The 18,400-nt window shown below is 40.6% G+C and overlaps 1 protein-coding gene across 8 annotated transcripts in view; it reads left to right on the top strand.

Annotated features, from left to right (window-relative positions):
- Window positions 1-18,400, top strand: part of AKAP6 (A-kinase anchoring protein 6) — a 392,941-nt gene that overhangs the window by 270,287 nt on the left and 104,254 nt on the right. The gene's annotated exons all lie outside the window — the stretch shown is intronic.

The raw sequence follows: 18,400 nt of genomic DNA, 5'->3' as shown, positions 1-18,400 counted from the left end.
ACTACCCTCTAGCTTTTTAAAATTTCTTATAGAAGAAATCATATATTCAAGGTCAAATAGAAGTTGTTTTCTTTCTTCTCTGCTTTTGTTTAATTTTTTTAAAAAATTACATTTGATTCTATAAAGGTGGCCCTCATTGTATAAATGGGCCTTGTTATTTTCAGGGCTTCCGTTCTCGCTTATAAGGCACGAATACAGAAATCGTGAATAATTAAACCTTGAGTTAATGGGAATTGGGGGATTAGGTTCGTAGCCAAAAAATCAAGGAGTGCAGAAATAAGAGCAGAAAGGGACATTACCTTATTCTCCAGCTCTCCAACAATGCCCTCTAAAACCCTGAAAACAAATATTCACCAATGTTTTTTAAAAGCCACAAAATGGCTCTCTGCTGGAAAATGGTGGTCATCAAAAGTCATTTCTGGCCACTCAAAACTGTAGATAGGCAAATTTCGCCTATTTTTCTACCCACAGCAAATGAAACTGGGTCTCTAAGACCCAATTATGTGTACGTGAACCATGGATACAGAGTCCACAATAATGAGGGCCACCTGTATATCCTCTGTAGAAACATTCTGTAAAAACATTTGAGTAGAGGAATTTCCTGTGCATGCAGGTTATTAGGTAGCCATTTAGATACACCAATGTCTCTCTGTCAATTATTTTGTTTAATATCAAAAAGTAAAATCCATGAACCATTAACCTTGAAAAAATTCCATAACTTTGAAAAAAACCATGAAGAAAGCTTATTAATTACCTTGATTCTAAGAGCCATTGAGTCACCAAATAAATGTATAGGATTTTCATAAAGATCTCAACAGAGATAATCTAGGATATTACAGCTTAGCTCACAATGCTGACAATGCCCATTATTGCCTGATGTGATGATGTGGTAGTGTACAAACTGTTTACAAGGGACATAACTGACATGAAAGTGAGGCATAGTGACGGCAAACTGCAGACTTCTCAAATGCCAAATCAAAGGCTTTTCTGCCATCCTCGAACTCCTATATGCCTAAAATAAGGGAATAGGCAGTGTTTTAGGATTCTCATTTACCTTGTTCACATTTCTGTACAAAGAAACATTAATTCTGTAAACTTGAATGGCTGTGTCACTGTACGTTTCGTTCCAATGCAAATAGGGAGCTGGCTTATACTGAGTCAGTCTGTTGGTACTTCTGGCTCATTATTGTCTTCACTGACTAGTAGTGGCTCTTTAGGATTTCAAACACGGTCTTCTCAAGAATCTTTCCCAGCCAACTCCCCCATCCTGGAGATACCAAGGATTGAACCCGGGACCTTTTGCATGCAAAGCTTGAGCTCTATCGCTTAGTTACAGCCCCTTAGCTGTAACCTAAATGAGCGAAAGCCACATTCCCCCTGTAATTATACATAAAGAAGCAGACACAGCACAATCTGTATGTCATCACAGTATAACAACACCACGCCCAAGAGAACTTTGTGCTGAATTTATACATGTTATAAATAAATAAGTAAATGACAAAAATACGATAGCACAGACATTCCTTTATTACAAAAGATAAAAATCCTGGTATACAACAAAGTAACTGTGAAATCTACCTCACAGTCAGGCCAAATATATATGTCACTCAGTTGCATGCTTTTCTCCAGACATTTTATTTCCCCCAAAATAAAGCTATAGAGACTGCAACCTGCTGTAGAAGACCAAATTTTAACCCTCCCTACTGGCAGTTTTTGCACTAATACTTGCCCCTAGTTGCTTTTGTCCTCCATAGCTGAGAATATATGGGTACAAAATCTTTTACCCCATGGAAGAAAAAGCAACTTGGCACAGCTTTTAACAATGGATCTATAGCAGAAGGGAGTGGATGAGACCACTTTCTCTCTCTACCTCCAACAGTCTGCTGCTGCAGATTGCAGTCATGTGGTTGCCTTTTGTAAAAAGAAAGAAAGGACATCAGGGGATAATCAGGGGAGGGTAAAATAAATAAAACATTCAGTCCTAAAACAAACTTGTCAATAGTTACACCCATGGCAGTTCATTAAATAGATGCATTACATTTTAGATACAATTTAGCTGTGTGTGTGTGTGTGTGTGTGTGTGTGTGTGTGTGTGTGTGTGTGTGTATACACACACACACACACACACTATATATATATATATATATATATATATATATATATATATATATATATTCTGCTGTGCTTTAATTTAAAACAAGAGTGAAAAATAAGAAGCAACAATAACATTCTTGAGATTGACTTTATATGTGTTCTAAGAATTATTTGAACTTTATAACATAATATGCCACAGATATTGAATTGGTATGGAATGTGCCGGCTAAAAACAAGAAATACAAATCAAATTTAGTATCATTGACTGAAAATATGATTTGGTTTGGGAAACATTGGATGACTTCCAGACAGGCATTGTGCAAGTGCAACACCTCTGTGCTGTCATGTGAGTGGGAGAAGGAAAAGACAATCCCCTCTTCCTTCTAAAGCCCATTGTACATTGTTAAAATGTGTCCCAGAAGGGCATGCAACCCTCATGGTCATATTTTGGTGGCAGGTGCGCACAGTGAATTTAGAGAGAAGGGTGTAATAAAAAACTGCCCCTTTCCCTGTTTACACGAGATCACAGCAATATGCTTGAACTCAATACTGCTGTACCTACACTGTGCTAATCTGGATGTTAGCCATTATCTCTGGGACATCTGGAGGAAGTCTGATGCATAAATATTCAATGGGAATATGGAATATTGAATGCAGAGAACTGAGATATTTAGGAATAATATCTCTCATAATCTTAATCCAGTGCTGGAAAAGATTATCAACTTTCTACATCTATTGAAGGCCTCTTGCAACTATGTCCTTATTTTGAGTCTATGTGGATAATATTTAATCCAAAAATAATGCCAACATCTGTAGTAACTACAGTGAAGCCTTGAACTGGATTAATAAAATTAGTAAAAGTTGTTGTGGAGCTCAGATTTTGAACAGCACAGCCCATTGCCACCATTTGTTGTGTTCTTACATTGCTTTCCTATGCTATCTCTACCCATTGGACTAATGTAACTGCATGTAGCATGACATGAATGAAGAAGCTCAAAGATATCACTTGTGACAGCTTCTGTAATCTCCAGAGCAACAATGTGTACCTTCTAGATTCTGACTGTTATTCTGGCTAAAATACTTCATGCAAATTTTTGTTTCACAGAAGTGGATAATGTTGCTGAAAATAATGCTTGCCAGCCACAAGAAACATGACAAGCCCACATTGGGAATGATCCAGACTCAGTGACTCAAGGGTTTCACTTGGAAGTCCAGGGACTCTCAGAGAGTCTCAGGCGTCCAAGTCCAGTTATTAGACTGTGGCAGGCCCATGCAGAGTAACCCAGGGACCCACTTAGTTCCCTCAAGCCCACACAAGGAGCAACCTACAGAAGGACAATTTAGGGATAGTTATTTCAGCTCCACTTAGTGGCTCTGGACCCTATGGTCCAGTGGTCCAACGGAAAGATTCAACAGTCCAGTGATTTAGCTTAGGGGAAAGAGTTTGAGCACACAGGTGGGTGCTCAGATGGGTTGGGTTCTGGGCAGTAGAAGGCAGCTTATGCCACCAAGGTCCCACAACAGAAGACTTTATACTAGGGTTCAAGAGAAGAGGCATTTTATAGAGTTTTGCAGTCTGCAGTGTACCACAGGTTGGAAAACCTAAAAATACAAAAGGGAAATGTCCCAGTACAGGATCTTGGTGTATGAATGTGACAATCATCATTCAGATGGATCCCAGAAGAATTTCTGGACACTTGTTTTGGTTGCATTATAGGGTATACTGTTCATGTTCCCAGGGATGATCTTTTGTTCAAGACCTATCTTGTCTGTCTTGGAACTCTGGCCTTATTAGGTATGCAAGGAATTTCTTGATTAGAGGCATTGCTTCTTCAGACACAGCTTACCCCTGTACAGATATGCATTACTCAGCAGTTCGACTCACCTGGGTATTCAGCTGCCCCTTTTGATATCAAATGCCTGTCTGTGCTCAGGGTCCTCTTCAACCTTGCTTAGGTTACATGCCAAAGTTTGCATGATGGGAGGGGGGCTGTCTCCAACACTACTATTTATCACATTCAGAAGGTTATTCAGCTTTTTAGTGATGTGGTAAATATTAGCTGCCACCACTTGAGGGCATATTTGAGTGAAGAATTTAAGTTTCCATGAACAGATTGTGAGTTTCCTTGGTAGAAAATGTATATATTATTTTGCCAATGTACTCTCTTATAATTTTATACATAAGTCCATATGGACTGAAAGTTGAGCTGTTGAATTTGTTAGATTCAACCAGAACTACAAAATAAAAATATTTCTGAAGGACTGACACCATCCCTCCCTCTTTTTAATCCAAATGCTTCACTGCAACAACTTTATATAGCAACCAGTTCATTGCACTCTCTTTCAGTGGTGGGTTTCTTAAATCCACAGAATTTTCCTCCCAGTTATTGAATTGATACGTAATTGCACCTCTGAGCCAGCTCAGCAAACTTTCTCTGCCAGGTTACCTGCTGTGTTATCACTATTGCCAGCAGTAATCTTTGCCTCTAAGGAGTCTATAAATGGGAAAGATCTATAATAAAACAAGTACATTGCAAGGCAAGAGCATACATTAAAAACATAACAATATAGAAATGCTAAAATGGGATATGAGAGAATTAACTGTGTATTCACAGTTCAATGTCTATTCCCAGTGATATGTTTCTCAGATTCTGCACTGATTCAAACCAGCCTTTCAGCCTGATTTTATACTGATAGATAATAGGAGCAGACCTTTTTAAACCTGGCATATAGCTTGGTAATATTTTTTGTTCTCTGTTGGTTCAGTCTTTAATTTAATCGTATATCCCAAAAGACTTCTCCTTCCTTTGCCCTCCAGAGGGCATTAAATACAATCTTATTTAAACAAACAAAGAGACTTACAATTACTTTGAAATCTCAGTTCATATAGTATTAGGCTGAAGACTGATGTAATATAAGGGAGTCACAGTGCTGACAAAACGCTGTGAGCTCTCTTTTTATATTAACATCTGTCTCTATCATACTAACAAAATGAACGCCGGTATGTCAGCTTTGCCCCTCCCTGCTCATTCACCTGACTGATCACTACTGCTGCCACCACTTCCTTCTTCAGCTCAGAAACAATGTGTCCTACAGCCAAGTGCCAAAATAGAAACCATGAAACACCTACCTCCTATCTTAGACAGTAGGCTCCAGGGTACTTTGTTTTCCATTCAGAGGAGAAGATAGCAGCAGTAGTGAATGAGCAGAGGGAGCAAGAATTACATCGACATTCAAGTTGCTGATATGTTAAAGACAGAAGTTAATATTAAGAGAGCAAATTAATAGTATTGCCTTGTTTATGTCTGTCTTCGGTCTTAGATTCCCCTGTTGTTGCCTAGTCATCCTCTTGTCTTTAGAAATACTTTCAGAAGTATATTCAAATATTTTGGGTATGTGATTCATGTTGGTAGATCACTTTAGCACATAGTTAAAATAAAAATGATCTCAGCTTCCTCCAACATTTATAATATCTGAGCCTGATCTTACAAATATTCTATACATAAAGTTCCAATGATAATTATCCTGCATAGGATTTACAGGATCAGGCCCAAGTGTCTAAACTCCTCTCATTAATCCTTTAATAGAAACCTCGGTATTGATGTAAGATTTCTGCCTGGAGTGTTCAAAAATTAAGCAAATCAGGGTTTATTGGAGCTATGGAGATTAGAAATGAATGTAGTAGACAGAGAAAGTTAATGATAATTCCTTATATTTTCCCCAGAAGATTAATTGTGCGTTAGATTAAAACCCCATTAAATTGAGTAAGATATGATTGTTAAGATTGTTAGCATGTAGGGAGTAAAATTAACCAAACATTTCTTTACAAATACAAAAATGTTGGCATCTCCTTTGACATTTGGAGGGTTGATTATAAAAGCATTTAAGGTGCTTGAAAAACATACTGCATAAAATGTGCCCTGATTACATTTTCAACAAGGATGTGTGCCATAGTGGTTAAAAGAAAAACTGGTACCGTTGTAATGATTTATAAGGAATGTGTTGATTTAGCAGTAGAAAAGTTTAAAGACACAGCCATCTAATAAAAGAGGAACTGTTCGTTTGGCTAAATACTTCTCAAGAGTGAGTACTTCCTAAGAAAAGTGTGAAGAAATCTACCAGTAATTTATTTTCTTGATTCAGCATGGGACATGCACTCCAGTTGTCCTTATTTACAGGAACAAACACCCCAATTTTGATTACCTGTCCCCAGCACATCAATGTCCCTACTTCATCTTTGGATAAATCTAGAAATGCCTCAACATTTTTATTAGTATAAGTTGTTATTGTTCCCAGCACCTCTCTGAGTTTCTAGAAATATCTCTGATGGTGGTGATAGTAGAGGAATCAGGTGCATCATGATTTGAAGCTGTGTATGTTATGTAATACAGGTACATGAATACTTATTAGAACATATTAATAGTCTTTATGAATCAGACTAAAGGTCCATCTAGTCCAGCATTCTGTTTCCAACAGCAGCCAATCAAATAGTTCTACAAATTCCACAAGAAAGGCATGAAACGTCATGCCTTGTCTCCCATTCTTTGCTTCCACCAGCTGGTACCGCATTCTGTAGGAACACAGAGGCCCATCGTTGACTGGGCAAAGTCATTTTGCATAGATTAGATGTATAGGCAAGTTCAAGAAATTAAATATATATTATAGAAACTTTTATTAATGTGCTTGCAAAAGGAAAGTAAAAGAACAGTTTGAAATTCGTAGGATTTCAAGTTCAAACATTATTCTTTTTTTTTAAATTAACATATCGTAAATTTGAATTATAGTAAATTTGAATCTGAGAAAGGTTTTCTGCTTCTCTTGGGCATGTCATTGTTTTAGAATTACTGATCTGGTTGAGTGTTTAAAAGCTGTTGAGAACAAGCTGTTGAGGAGAGCTGGTCTTGTGGTAGCAAGCATGACCTGTCCCCATAGCTAAGCAGGGTCTGCCCTGGTTGCATATGAATGGGAGACTTGATGTGTGAGCACTGCAAGATATTCCCCTCAGGGGATGAAGCCACTCTGGGAAGAGCAGAAGGTTTCAAGCTCCCTCCCTGGCTTCTCCAAGATAGGGTTGAGAGAGATTCCTGCTTGCAACCTTGGAGAAGCCGCTGCCAGTCTGTGAAGACAATACTGAGCTAGATAGACCAATGGTCTGACTCAGTATATGGCAGTTTCCTATGTTCCTAATAACAGTTAAAATCTACTGATTATATTCAGATCCTCCCCAAAAAAGAATTAAATATTTTCCCCAGCATATTCCCATGTAAAAAGTAGTGCATCCAGCTAATTTAAGTTGCAAGAGTGTTCATGAAAAATTTGGAATCTGTAGGTAATCAGGAAGTATTATTTTATTTCACACAAACCAATCAACCAATTCTTCAAAATATATAATAAGAGATATCTAACAGGCTTAATAAGGACCGGAGTGGGGGTGGATGCCTCCATGTTTGAAGAAGGCAATTGTGAGACCTTTACTTAAGAAGCATGCCCTAAAGCCCTTGGGGATGGATAGTTATAGCCTAGTATCCAACTTTCTTTGGGTGGGCAAGGTAATTGAGAGGGTGGTGTCTGATCAACTCCAGGCAGTTTTGGAAGATACTGAGGCTCTTCACACTAATCATGTGAAGAGCCTCTAGGGGGTTTGCAGGGAGAGCGGGCTTAGCTCTCTCTCCCTGCAGACGAGCAGACATTCTGCTCTAGGCGGCTGCAGCGGCCGCCCACACAACTGCTGGCTCCGTCACGAAGCCGGCAGGGGCTGGGGAGTTTGTTGGTAGTAGACTAAACTCTTTCACCCAAGTATTATAATTTCTTTAGTAGTAGATTTAGTAGTAGAGTAAACTTTATTCACCCAGGATTGTAACTTCTACAGCAGTTAAAATCTATTTTGTATCTTCGTTTTAATTTCAGTATAGCTTTTTGTTGTATGACAGTTTTAATTTGGTCCTGCTGTATTTCTTATTTATTTATTCATTCATTCATTCATTCATTCATTCGACTTCTATACCGCGCTTCCAAAAATGGCTCAGGGTGGTTTACACAGAGAAATATTGAATGAATGAATGAATGAATGAATGAAGATGGACCCCTGTCCCCAAAGGGCTCACAATCTAAAAAGAAACATGAGAAAGACACCGGCAACAGTCACTGGAGGTACTGTGCTGGGGGTGGATAGGGCCAGTTACTCTGCCCCTGCTAAATAAAGAGAATCACCACGTTAAAAGGTGCCTCTTTGCCCAGTAAGCATGGGCTTCTGCTTACTATTTATTACTAAATAGTAATAGTGATCTATTTATATTGCTTTATCTTTGTAAGCCACTTTAATCTTGTTTTTGAAAAGATGGATTATAAATATATATATTGTAAAAACAAACTCCAAGACCTCTTTTCTATAGAGCCACAACTAATTCATATTCCATCAGTGACTATATGAAGCTGCAAATTCCAACCTGGAATTGTTTGCCCCAGTGTGCACATCAATTTGCCCCAATGTGTATGATGTATTAAAATTATTGTTATTTATTACATTTTTATACCACCAAAAACCAACGTCTCATGGGAGTTTACAAAGCAAACAAGAATTTATTTATTTAGTTAGTTATTTAGTTATTTATTGGCATATTTTTATACCGCTCAAAACTTACATCTCTGGGTGGTTTGCAACAAAGCAAAATAAATGACAACAGAAAATGTTAAAACATTAGTTAAAACAATATAAATGACAATAGAAAGAAGTTAAAACATTACAACAATTTAAAATTTTAAAACAAAATTTTAAAATAATGTTAAAACAAATTTAATTAAAAGCCTGGGTGAACAGATGAGTCTTTAAAGACCTTTTAAAAGTTGTTAGAGATGGGGTGGGGCTCTTATTTCAGCAGGGAGTACGTTCCAAAGCTTCGGGGCAGCAGCGGAGAAAGTCCATCCCTAAGTAGCCACCAGACGAGCTGGTGTCAACTGCAGACAGACCTCTCCTGATGAACTCAGTGGGCGGTGGTGTTCATGACGAACGAAGCTGTTCTCTTAAATACCCAGGGCCTAAGCTGTTTAGGGCTTTATAGGTTATAACCAACACCTTGTATTGTGCCTGGAAACTTATCGGCAGCCAATCTTGCTCTTTCAATATGGGAGTAACATGCTCTCTCCATGATGACCCAGAGACCAACCTAGCTCCCATATTCTGGACCAACTGTAGTTTCCAGACTACATACAAGGGCAGCCCCACATAGAGCGCATTGCAGTAATCCAGTCTGGAGGTTACGAGCATATGTACCACTGTTCTGAATCATTTATCTCAAGCAACGGATGCAGCTGGTATATCAGCCGAAGCTGATAGAAGACACCTCTGGCCATTGCCTCAACCTGGGACACCAGGCAGAAGCACCCCCACACTGCGTACCTGTTACTTCTGGGGGAGCGTGACCCTATCCAGAACAGGCAGATCAAACTCAACTCCTGAGTTCCGTCCCCACACAATGAGTACCTCTGTCTTACCTGGATTCAGTCTCAGTTTGTTATACCTCATCCAACCCTTCACTGCCTCCAGACAGGCATTTAGGGAGGTTATGACCTCTCCTGATGATGTTGACATCGAGAAATAGATTTGGGTGTCATCAGCATACTGATAGCACCCTGCACCAAGATGCTGCATCTCCTGTTGATCTCTCCCAGTGGTTTCATGTAGATGTTAAACAACATCAGAGACAATATAGAGCTCTGAGGGACACCATATAAAAGTTCAGTTTTTGATGAACAACTGTCTCCAAGGGACACCATCTGGACCTGCCCAAGAGGTAGGAGTGGGACCACTGCAAAGTAGTGCCCTCCACTCCCAGCCCCCTCAGACACTCCAGAAGGATACTATGGTATTGAAAGCTGCCAAAAGGTCCAAAAGGACCAACAGAGTCACACTTTCTCTGTCAATCAAATTAAAACAGTTATAAAATTTTAAAACCATTTAAAATGGCAGAACAACAATAAAACACATATCTTTTCTAACCTTCCCTTTTTGGGCAAGGTGATAGAGCGTGTGGTGGCGTCCCCACTGCAGAGGATCTTGGATTATACGGATTAATTAGATCCTTTTCAATATGGCTTCCGCCCCAGATGTGGGACTGAAACTGTCTTGGTCACTTTGGAGGATGACCTATGCCGGGAACTAGATGAGGGGGTGCATCCCTGTTGGTTCTGCTGGACCTCTCAGCAGCATTCAATATCATTGACCATGGTATCCTTCTGGACTGCCTCTCAAGTATGGGAATTGGAGGTATGGCTTTGGAGTGGCTCCCGTCCTTTCTTTGGGGGGAGAGCCCAGAAGGTGGTGCTGGGGGACTATTGCTTGGCTCCCTGGCCATTGGGCTGTGGGGTCCCGCAAGGTTTGGTTTTGTCCCTCATGCTGTTTAACATCTACATGAAACCGCTGAGAGAGGTCATCCGGGCACTTGGACTGAGTTGTCAGCAATATACAGATGACACTCAGCTCTATCTCTCCTTGTCACCTGATCCTAGGGAGGCAGTGGATGTCCTGAATCGGGGGCTGGAGGCCATAATGGGTTGGATGTGGTCTAATAAACTGTGACTGAATCCAGACACGATGGAGGTAATGTTGGTCAGTAGGAGAGCCAATCGGGATGAGGAGATTCTACTGGTTCTGGATGGGGTTGCACTCCCCTTGAACGAGCAAGTACACAACTTGGGGGTATTGCTGGACCTGGCTCTGCTTTTGAAAGCTCAGGTGGAGACTGTGGTCAGGGGTGCTTTGGCCCGGCTTCAGCTAATGCTCCAGCTGCATCCCTTTCTCGAGAAGGCAGATCTGGCCACAGTTACCCATGCCTCAGTCACATCATGCCTGGATTACTATGACGCACTCTACATGGGGCTGCCCTTGAAAAATATTTGGAAACTGCAGCTAGTGCAAAATGTGTCAGCTAGGATATTATCTGGAGCTGCCTGCTGTGAATCACACCCATTTTTAAAGAGCTGCACTGGCTACCAGTTTGTTTCCAGGTCCAATTTAAGATGCTGGTTTTGACCTTTTAAGCCCTTAACAGTTTTCAGCCCGAGATACCTAAGGGACCACCTGCTCCCAAGGGTTGCTGCCTACTTGACGAGGTCATCTGAAGGGGCTCTGCTCTGGGTGCCAACCATGGCTTGGCTGTCGTGAACCCTGGACAGGGCCTTCTCTGTTGCTGCCCCCAGACTCTGGAATGCTCTCCCAGTGACTATTCGCTTCTCAGTCTCCACCACAGTTTTTAGAAAGTGTGTTAAATCTTGGCTTTTTACCCTAGCTTTTATATGATTGTCTCTACTGCTGCTTCTTTGTATATTGTATTTTGTATGGTTATTTTATGCTTGTATTTTAAATCTGTGGTCAGATTCATGTTGTTATATTTTAGCTTAATATTTAATTGTGTATTTTTATAGACTTGTTTTAATTTTTCTGTGAACCACCTTGGGATTGTTTTAATGAAAGGTGGTATATAAATTTAACAATAAATAAATAAATAAAACCAAATTACAGCTAATCAAAGGCTTAATGAAACAAATTTGTCTTTTAAAACCTGCTAGAGATGGGGAAGTTCTTACAACAGGGAGTTTGTTCCAAAGCCTCAGGGCATCTATAGAAAAGTCCTGGCCTTGAGTTGCCAGCAGACGAGCTAGGAGCAGCCACGGGTGGACCTCTCCCACAGATCTTAATAAGTGGTGGGGGTCCTGAAGGAGAAGGTGCTCTCTTAAATACCATGGACCCAAGCCATGTAGTACTTATTTGCCCAGTTTGGCCAGGTCAGTTTGGAGCTCCTCCTCATCTGCTGGATTTTCACTAAATGAATAATTTGATGGTCCTCAATCTTATCCATCTCACAGCAGTGCTCACCATTTCGTTTATGAATGAATGCTTGCTTTACTGAGAAGCACTGAAGAGAAACAGTAGAACTATTCAGTAGAGCTGTTCACAAACATATGTAAACTCAGACATATGAATGATTGTACATGTATTCATTTTAAAAGTCAACATTGATCCCTTGAATACATAAGCTCCATTCAGACATTATACTGCATGTGCATTCAAGTGTCTGTACACATGTACATGTGTTTGTGTGGACTGTGCATGCATTCATTTAAAAAGTGAACCTGGGTACAGGTCCCTCAAATGGTACAGACGGGAATTGTACTGCTGTATGTGTATTCAACATAATGTTTGAATAACTGTATGTGTGCACAGGTCTGTACATGCATACTCTGTACACAGCATAGAACATAATGTGTGATTAGGTCTATAGAGTTTAGATTTAATGCCCTGCTGTACATGTGTTGAACTTAATTTGTGGTTAGCTGTACAACATACTGATTATCAGTCATGTGTACATGGATTATAGCTCTATTCAATCATTATATTGTACCTATTTTCAGATGTCTGTACACAGGTACATGTTGTTGTATGAATGACTGTACCTGTGTTGATTTTAAAAGTGAACATGATACAGGTCCCTCAGATATACGGTATGGAAGGGAAATTCTGCTGTACCTGCATTCAGTATAACATGTGAATAAGTGTACCTATGATAGATCTGTACCTGTATACCTGTATACATGTACCAAAGTGTACATGTGTTGAACATAATATGTGAATAGGTCTGGTATGCAGATTAAAAGTAATGTGTGAATAGGGCTTCTGACAAAAGCGTTTTGAAAATCCAGTTTTGCAGTATCCAGCATGTACTGTTAATGGAGGTAACAGTAACATGTAGTGCACAGGTAGTTGTTTGAAACATGGTGCAGCTGGAGCTTTCTCAGACAGCAGGCTTTACCATGGGTTTTCTGCAGTGCTTTACTGCAAGTTTGAAGTTGCCTTTAAAAACCGACACAAAAAGTGGATTCCCCCCCCCCCCTGGATATAAATCAGGGCTACACTAATGTGTGATGAATTTTGTGTGAAGTGCTCCCTGATAGCTCTCAGGGACTTGGGGTAAATTTGGCCGATATGTGAATGCACAGCCTCCATTCTGGAGGAGATGTGAACTAAAAACCAGGTGTGAAAAGTGTCCTGAGGTGGTCCCATTTGATTTGTTGATGACGTTATAGGACGACTGTGCTTTTCTAGTATATATTTTTAACTAACAGGGCAAACACTCACTTTCATTTTAAATCAGTGTAGAGGTAAATTAATACAGCATACAGCTGGCAGAGAAGAGCTTTAAGTAATCTATAATAGGGAATAGTTGGGTGGAGCTTAGGGCACTGATCACTGATGGGAAAGCACAACAATTACCAACACCTAAGAATGTTTCCAATTTTATCAGTAAAATGTTAAAGGGCATGGTTAAAATGTTAAAGGGGCAGCTCATTTTCTCCTCTGGGTGTGCTGCAGTTCCATTGTACTTTTCACGTTAGCTCTGTGCAATGCTGTGGCCTGGAGTGGATCAAACAAACCATAGTGAAAGTTTCCCTCATTTGCATCACTTCTAGACAGCCCTGTCGTACTCTTTGCTGACAGGAAATCACTGTCTTTGTCACCTTTCTTCAGTGATCTCCTTGTGGCAGAGATGGTCCATGTGACCAGGATTAATCACAACAACAATTCTGGCTCAGAATTCAATGACATGTTTTGCTCTGTACTTCAATAACAGTGTAGGCTGGAGTCAGTAGGAAATGACTACATTAATTTCAGAGTGAAAAGATAATTAACACTTAAAGACTAATGTTATAACCTAGGAGGCTATGATTCAGATTAAGGCTAATTTACTGAAAACTTGTTGGGAGGAAAAAGTAGTTATATGCTTTATTGTTAAAATAATTCTAAAATAATTTGGGGACCTCAAAGGGTGGGGGGAAGCAAGCTATGTTTAAAGGGGAGGAAAAGCATAAGCTGTAATACTTAAATGTTTGAAACTGCATACTGAAGTGTGTGTAAAGTGCTTACTTAGATGATATGAATAGGATACTGGCAAACAAAAGCAGCAGTGTGCTCCTAGAATGCTGTGCTAAAAGGAGTTTCCTTGGCAACAGAAATGCAGTTCCAAAAGTAGACAGAACTTTTCCTTAGAAAACATGCTATTAATAACAACCTTCCGGAACAACCTGGAACAATTTGACTTCTTGGCAGTGATAATGCCAAGTGTTCTGCAAATTAATGTAACACAACAGTTATATGTTTCTTTTGCCCATAATTCTTCTGAAGTTGAAGTGCGGGTTCTGTTCAGTTTGCGGATATGAATACAAGAAGCCATTCCAAATGTTTGCAAAGTGAAAGAAAGCTGAAATACTGGTAGGCTATGAAGCTCAACTAATGTCCTTTGTATCATTTTATTTTGTAAAACAGATTAGCCCAATTAGATTATTCTATTCTAATTAGGGGGTTAAAAGGGACTACATGTTTACTGAAGTCAAATGTAAGCGTAGTTTTAGTTTTGCTAATTTACGACTGTGTAGAAAACTTATTAAAAGGTTAGAACCTTTAAAAGGTGTACCTAAGACTCGATTCATCCCCTTAATTGTGTGTGTCTGTGTGTGTATGTGCATGCGTGCGCGTGCACGCTTACAATATCTGTGTCTATATAGATTAACACTTTCAAAAATCTATGTGCATGAGAATATGGGTGAAATTTGTCTATTTACCTTCCATTTATTTTACATCCCCCTCTATCACATTGGCTGAGGGCAGAACAGAAGCTGAAGTTACTCAGATGCCCTCTGAGTGTTCTCAGCTGCTCTGAGCAGCAGCTCTGTATTTTTTGGAGCAGGAAGTACAAAATATGCTATGCAGGCAGACATTTTAAAATATGTCATCGTTTGCCAAGAGAATAAACTAATTTCAGATCTGCCTTGCCAACTAGAATCATTAGAATTCTGTTAAAGGCCATAAGTTTACTAGACAGGAAAGGTAGACTACTCTACTGCCTTGACCTTTCTTGAATCCTTAGATGTAAAGGTTAAAAGTAATCAATATCTCATTGTGCATCCTGGTAATAAGTAATAACCATCATGTTAAAATCTAAATGATTGCAGATCGCACTTAAGCATGTTGACCCATTTGGGAGACATTTTAATTGCAATCAGGATCATGATTATGGTTTGCTAATAAACTTTTAGCCTAAATGGCAAAAAATGCAGCCTTCAGGGTTTTTGTTTTTTTTAAAATATGACTTCAACTTCCAATGCTGATTGAAAAGAGTGTGCTGCAGGTTAAAAGCAAAGATTTATCTGATACAGATCTAAGTATCTGTTTCATGTCTCTTTTTTAATGATAAAAAGATTTACACAGTGCTAAAGAAGATAATGTTAACTTGTGCTTGCTTTTCTAACAGCCACACTGTACACTTCATCAGAACAATACATGCTTACACTGAGCAACACAAATATTTTCTCACAATGGTTTGTCACAAATGCTTTGCAATGGTTTGTCATAAGGTCTTTGCAGAATTTCAGCCTGAGCAGGGGTGTAGCAAGGCTGAAGTGGACCCGGACCCTGCCACTGCCTTCTTCTTTGTGCTCCTGTGTCTTTGCTGCCGCATTATATGAGCATGCTGAGATATACACACACACAAAATCTCAGCATGCCCTTTCTCTCACTCCTATGCAAATAGTATCTCACACTCACCACTTTCTGCTCAGGAGCCAGCAGCTTGTCACTGAGTTGGGGAAGTAGGCGACTGTTACTCAGCCAATTCGTCCCCCTCATGGGCCCAGGGAATTTGTCCCTAACCCACCCCTTGTTCAATTATAGCTACACCCCTGAGTCTGGAGTATGTGGAGGGAATGCAATTATGGCAGGAGACTCCAACACACATCAATTAAAATGTCTATAAAGACTGCCCATGTGCACAATTGTGCCTGTGGGAGCTCGCTACAAACAGTTCTAATCAACACATATGGGTCATGCTCCTCCCTCTTCACAATGCTTCTCTCCCCCCTGTGTTTATTGTATCACAAACTCAGTGTTTGAAAGGGTTGCAGACATCAGTGACTAAGGCCTTTGACCTCTTCTCACATGAAGGGAAGAATGTGAAGAATCTGTTCACAAATTATAGCAAGCCAGTAAAAGGGGGGGTGGGGTAAGGGACTTGCCTGACCTATTCCTCATCTTCCCTTCCCCTTCTCCTCTCTGGAGCATCAACAACGATGGTAGGGGTGTGCACGGAACCGCAGTGCTGCGGTCTGGCACTTTGTCGGGGGTTCCTTTAAGGGCGGAGGAGGGTTTACTTACCCCTCCCGCCGCTTCCCCCCTCCAGCACGCGTATTGTATGTAGTAATTGGGGCGGCAGGCTACCTCCCATAATGGAGCTTTCAGCAGCCCCATAAGTGCACTTGGGGGGTGCTGGGTGGCCCAGAGCGAGTGGTGGTGTAGTGCACATAGGGTGCCAACTACCCCCATGGGTTTCTAACCCATGGTGTACAGGGTTCTGTTGTTTCTGAGGTATTCTGAGTGAGGATTCTATGATAGCAAATTAGAGTAGATTCATGGTGTCTCATTGAAAATCTCATTTGCTATCATAGAATCCACACTCAGAATACCTCAGAAACAACAGAACCCTGTACACCATGGGTTAGAAACCCATGGGGGTGGTTGGCACCCTATGTGCACTACACCACCACTCGCTCTGGGCCGCCCCAGCACCGCCCCAAGTGCACTTATGGGGCTGCTGAAAGTTCCATTATATTACAACTTATGAGGAAAAACCTTAAAGACATGTAAACTTCAACAATTCACCAAAAATCAGCCCTCTGTGCAAATCCTTTGAAAAAATTCAGGTAGCTTCCTTGCCCCTACACGGCACTACCACCAACCCCACACTTCTCTAGGCCACCCCTTTCCCCCCGACGTGAAGCGATACACCCTCCATTATACCTGATGGGGGAAAACCTTAAAGATGCGTAAACTTCAACAATTCACCAAAAATCAGCCCTCTGCCCAATCACTCTGCAATTGGCGTGGTAGCCTCCACCCATTAGGCACTACCACCCCAACCCACTCTTTTGGCCCATATCCCACGTTATGCCCCCTATCTGCCCCAAAGACACTAAAACTTCAGAAATTCACCAAAAATCAGCCCTTTGCCCAATCCCTCTGCAATTGTGGTGGTAACCTCCAACCATTAGGCACTACCACCCCACCCCACTATTTTGCCCCTGGAACCTGAAATTCGAGCAGACGTCACATCAGACCTTTTTGCATTGAAGTCAATGGGAGGCAAAAAGGTGGGAAATTCAAATAGACGTCATTGCTCAAAATGGAGGGGGATCTATTGGCCACAAAATGAAGGGCCGAAACATCCGAATATTTCGGATCCAAAACAGGGGTGATTCGTTTCGGATCCGAAATTATTCGGGGCTCTTCGTGGGTGATTCGGTTTGGATCCGAATCACCCAAAATTCACTGTTCCGGGTACAGATCGTTCTGTACCTGAAACGTTTCGCACATCCCTATTACACCTCCATAGTACCAGAGTACAAATGTTAGTACTTGCACTCTTGAGCAAGACCACTGCTCAAGCTTCCTTAGATGCCTGCAGTAGCATGGGCCCATCAGAAATGCCTCCATAATGCTGTGCAACATGTAGGCAGTGATTTGCTTAAGGACCCCCAATATCTTCATGGACAAGCAGGGATTTGTCCTGTATTTACCATCTCTGAGTTGTTTAAAGTAGCATTTATTTTCCTGCTGAGGAAGAAAAGGGGTTAACTATGATCAGTACTTCTTGAAAATCTCCAGAATACCTTTTTGACTAATGGAATGAATTTGTTTGACCCTCTCAACAACATGTCATTTTCAGCAATGAAGAAGAAAAACCACTGGAAAGTAATTTATCATATCTGTTTTCAAATATATTTCAAAAATATTTTCCCAGAGAAACAAACTAGAAAATGTGATGCCTTTTATTGAACCAATATTAGTTGTTAAAAGTGATGGTGAGGGCTTCCCAGAGATAGGAAGCTGCCATATACTGAGTTAGACCATAGGTCCATCTTGCTCAGTATTGTCTATACAGACTGGCAGCTTCTTCTCCAATGTTTCAGGCAGGAATCTCTCTCAGCCCTATCTTGCAGATGCCAGGGAGGGAACCTGGAAATTTCTGCTCTTCCCAGAGCAGCTCCATCCCCTAAGGGGAATATCTTACAGTGCTCACACATCAAGTCTCCCATTCATATGAAACCAGGGCAGACCCTGCTTAGCTATGGGGACAAGTCATGCTTGCTACCACAAGACTAGCTCTCCTCTAATAGAGTATCAGGGGATTGGATACTTCTCAATCCATGGTTCAAGAAATCAAGTCATCTGTATCCTTTGGACATGCTTGTATCACCTGTAGTT

This window comes from Hemicordylus capensis, chromosome 1, assembly GCF_027244095.1.
Source record: "Hemicordylus capensis ecotype Gifberg chromosome 1, rHemCap1.1.pri, whole genome shotgun sequence".
NCBI lineage: Eukaryota > Metazoa > Chordata > Lepidosauria > Squamata > Cordylidae > Hemicordylus > Hemicordylus capensis.
The sequence above is the reverse complement of the archived record's forward strand: the minus strand, read 5'-3'. Positions and strand labels throughout refer to the sequence as shown.